The 5,000-nt window shown below is 35.2% G+C and overlaps 1 protein-coding gene across 1 annotated transcript in view; it reads right to left on the bottom strand.

Annotated features, from left to right (window-relative positions):
* LOC137639367 (uncharacterized) overlaps positions 1-5,000 on the bottom strand; it is a 14,015-nt gene that overhangs the window by 3,502 nt on the left and 5,513 nt on the right. The gene's annotated exons all lie outside the window — the stretch shown is intronic.

Here is a 5,000-nt window from a genome sequence, read left to right as displayed (position 1 = left end):
TCAGAAAGAGTAATTTCAGTTTGAAAAATGTGACATCAACGTGTGAGGGGTATTAATTATTTACATTTTTTCAAGCTAAAACACAATAAGAATTGGTTAAAAGTATTTACATACGCACAAGAAGCATTGGAGAACACTATCAAGTAATAATGTCTGCAAAAAAGACGCAAAAACACGATCCAAAAACGCTTCCTTCTTTTCTACCCCTAATCAGAACCCGTCTCTTGGGGAGCTTGCTCATTTCCTGACTGAAAATTAAACCATTATAGAAAAAACAAAGACCAAAACGCTTGGCAACTACGAAAACATAACATCTTGGCGTTTAATCCTTGTTATTAGTCTCTCTGGTAGAGACATTACGCAGATGTGTGTATATGTAATACAAGATATCAGAGAAGACATACAAGTGTGTGTGTGTGTACGCAATATCAGATACCAGTGTGCAAATTGTATTCTGTTCATAATAAGAGTTCAAATACCAACTGGTTAAAAGGGAAATCAGTTCTCTCCCCTAAAACATTTTAGTAATGAATAACAAGGTGGCAGATGACATTATGGCTGTGGTGGTTAAAATAATCCTGTGATCCCGAACTTCATCCAGAGAGTCATAATGTTGAACGCACTTACAACTATCTTGTATTTTCGTTGTCTATTAACAGTTATTTTCTCTTCAGGAATTCAAGTTTAAACACACATACAAAAACACTTACACACAATTACACACACACACACGCACACACACACACACACATATATATATATATATATATATATATATATATATAAGTGTGTGTGTGTGTACGTGTATGCGTGTGTGTGTGTGCGTGTGTTAATATTTATGTATGTGTGTGCCTGTGTGTTTAACACCCAAGCATAAACATTTACCGTTAACAGTTTCAATGTTATTAATATCGTTATCAGACTTATGAAAATGGAGTAGCTTCAGAAGACGTAAACCTTTTTTTCATTGGCTAGTTTTTTTTTGTTTGTTTTTTTCGGGATGAGGCCGATAGCTTACTCATTTTCTCAACATTGCCTAAAAATCACCACAGTCGGCTTACGTCATGGTAGAATACATGGAATATGGTCATGCTCATCAAAACCGAAGAAGTGCTGATCACTAACCCTCAACAATCTCAAAGGCTTGTGGTAGCCTATGAGAAACGTCACTGTATGGTGATCTGCTGGACGGGAGAACGAGTCCCCCTCAAACTCGATAGTTTCGTGTAGTCTTTGCAACCTCACCCTCCTTGTGAGCTAAGATTGGGGTGTTTGGGGAAGCCTATAGGTCTACCTACTGAGTCTTTAGCAGCAATTGCCTGCTGCCTGACCCTTCCTAGTCCTAGCTTAGGTAGAGAGGGAGCTTGAGCCCTGATCATATGTGTATGTGGTTAGCCTCTAGGGTATTGTTTTGTCTCTAGGCCATTACCACACTGTCCCTTGCCTCTTCCATTCAAGAACGACCTTTAAACCTTTAAATAAGTAATATTTATGGAGAAGATAATTTTACCATAAGCAGAGGTAGGCCCAGCAGAAGATAGGGAAACAACAATAGAAAGACAACCACAAAGGAACTTACATATACATATATTTTCTTTAAATCGTCTGTTGACTAGATTCAGACAGTATTTTCTATCTCTTTTTCTATCTCCTTTCAATCTTTCTTTTAATCTCTTCACGCCTCCTTCCTTGACCATTTTTCATTCATTTATCATCCTTCCAAATTTGCTTTGTCTTTATCCATTCGCACTTTTCTTTCTATTCCAATTACATTTTAGTTTTCTTCCAATCTTCTATTAGTCTTTATTACTCTATCCTACTGTAGTTTCCATTTATCTTCCACCGCACCCTTCCTTTTACTTTAAATACATTGCTGCACTTTTATTTTCAATGGATTTATGGGCAAATATCCATTTAGTATCTTCGTCTCTTTTTTTACATATTTTCCCACATTCTTTCCATTCTATCAATCTACTTTCGCCCCTTTATCTCCTTTTTCACTCCCCCAACTAATCAAACCACTCACTTTCCCTTAACTAAAGATTATCTTCCTATCCCCTAACATAATCTAATTCTTATTTCTATCACCCTATACCCAAGACCAATCCCCTCCCCCAAAATCCCTATCCCCTTCCCTTACAACGGAACTTCAGCTATCCACCCTCTTTTTACCCTTTACTTAACCTATATTCAATTCTTATCATAGTGTCTATCCTAATGAATTCCTAAACCTTTCTGGCTCTTTTTCAAGAAATAATAATATTTCCCATCTTAGGGTAGTGGTGGGTAAGTGATAACGTCCCGCTCAAACCCATTATTTCCTTTGGTCATGAGTTAAGGAGAGGGGTTTTGGGAAGCCTATAGGTTTATCAGCTGAGTCATCAGCAACCATTGACCTACCATCCTTGGTACTAGTTTGGGTAGAGAGGGGACTTGGGCGCTGATCCTATGTATATATAGTCAGCCTCTAGGGCATTGTCCTGACTGACAGGGCAATGTCACTGTCCCTTGCCTTTGCCATTCATAAGTGCCTTTAAACCTTAAACCTTTTAGGGGCTTAGTCGCAACTATTTGCACCCTACATCTAATCATTGTCTGCATCATTCTTCATTAGAATAATCCGTCAATGCATTCTGTATCTTTATCCCATAGACACTTTTTCTCTTTCATATCTCTCACAGTGTCCATGCAAACTTCATTTAGTCACATTTAGTCTTTCATTTATTCTTCCATTACCCTTTACATCAAGCAATCAGACACCTGTGCCATTGGGCCACTTTTATCCCTCCTCTCCCAATTCCCATTTTCTTTGTTTTATTACCCCGTCCTATAGTCCCCATAAAAACAATTCATAATTGTATCAATAGCTTCTAATTTTATTTGTATACAAACTTTCTCTGCCACTCGGCATTCTATTATTTCTATATATATCACATACAGCATGTATTTGTTTTAAAAACCTGATTCGCATTCTCTTCCTTTTTTTAAATTCATTACTAATTCTTTATATGTTCTTTTAGCCTTACTTTTTCAAACAAATGCTTACCATAAGCATATCAAATTAGTGAAAATAATACCATATACTTATAATTCTTACATTCACCAATTGCTCCTCCCAAATTTTTTCCTACTAACATCTCATCCATTCACTCATAATCCTTCTTGACGATTACGACTTAACAAACACATTTGTGTTGACGTTTGTAACTAATCTATGCTGTTAAATCTACTCAAGATTTACCATTTAACCTCATTTTCATTTATTTTCTACATACAATTCTCACCGTGTCAGCATTGAACTAAATTTTCGTTAGATAATATCTCCCAATGCCACCTGTCATTCTTCTTTATCTGTTCAATATTTTTTCCTATGCCAGTTACTTCACCCAAGTGCAACCCTGTGCCTTCTGAAAACTCTTACTTTGATTCACAACGTACATTTCATCAGTTTTACTCTGACTCCTTGTTTTTTCCTGTCTACTTATCTAAAAGATACTATCTGCATCTGTAGGCTACATGCCTTTCAAACTATTCTATTCTCTTAATCTCCAATAATGCTGAATTTGTTTTTATAATCAAGTAGATTAAGGATATATATATATATATATATATATATATATATATATATATATATACATACATACATACATATATATATATATGTATATATATATATATATATATATATATATATATATATATATATATATATGTATATATATAGCCTATGTACACACACATATATACATATACATATATATTACATATATATATATATATATATATATATATATGTATATATATATATATATATATATATATATATATATATATATATATATATACGCCATTTAACAAGAGTCTAAAGATTATTTTAGAAAGCGGATGTACAGTACTTACGTGTAACGGTATTCATTACTAATGAGACCTAATCACCTTAAAATGTACTCACTCTATTAGGTGATTCAAGATTCCTCGCATGTTTAAGAAACCTAAAACGTCCGACTATAATTGTAATTACCCGAAGACTTTTAATCACCAAAGACCCCTCCTTTAAAGACCCCTCCTTTAAAGACCCTGCCAGTGAGCAGCGTCCGGAGTAGCCATGAAAGCCCTACGAAAGTCCAGCCCCATGAGAGCCAAGCCCCATGAAAGGCCAGCTCCAGCTCCGGCAAGGCCGCCAGTGAGACGGAGCATCGTCTTTGTGGTTTTGTAGTGGCGTTCAGAGGCTCCGAGATGCACATTTCATTAACTGAAAATAACCTTCTTCCTGACCGACGAACGACGCTACTGCCTGAGGTTGACCGCGACAGTTTTTAGCTCACTTTTTTCGTACATTAGAAATCTATCAGGTGGAAAGTTTATAGAAAGAAGTATTGTTTTATGGTTCGAAATATATTCGGCAATGTTTATGGAAAGTCTTTGAGGTATTGTGTTTACAATGGAGAAAAACCTATGGTCGTTATTTTTTGCCAATATTTTACATGATAAATAATTTCCTTTCTAGACAATAGTGGTCGATTTGATAATAAAGATTTTATTGTTGTAAAGAGAGGTAGAAGATAAATCAACAAATTACTTCATAGGTCCAATGGAAAATATATTGGTAAGCTGGTCTTTAAAGATATCTAAAGGTTTCACAGTATACCCAAAACATTATAAAATGAGAAAAGTCAGAATATACTAAACACTTGTCCACTAAAAATGAATTTTTTCCATAGTAATGACTATATCTATTCCTTCTACAATTCAATATACCGAAATAAGTTTTGTAAAAAGATAGGGTTATAATTTGTTTATATTATCTAGTGGATTACCATCTTACGAGAAATTACAACTCTAAACGAGAGAGAGAGAGAGAGAGAGAGAGAGAGAGAGAGAGAGAGAGAGAGAGAGAGAGAGAGAGAGTTCGGGGGTGGACAAGAAAGGAATACAGTATTGTTTCAGAAACATAGGAGGAAACCATTTTTTTTCATGAATGAATCCTGTAAAGGTGGACA

The sequence above is a fragment of the Palaemon carinicauda genome, chromosome 4, assembly GCF_036898095.1.
Source record: "Palaemon carinicauda isolate YSFRI2023 chromosome 4, ASM3689809v2, whole genome shotgun sequence".
Classification (NCBI taxonomy): domain Eukaryota; kingdom Metazoa; phylum Arthropoda; class Malacostraca; order Decapoda; family Palaemonidae; genus Palaemon; species Palaemon carinicauda.
The sequence above is the reverse complement of the archived record's forward strand: the minus strand, read 5'-3'. Positions and strand labels throughout refer to the sequence as shown.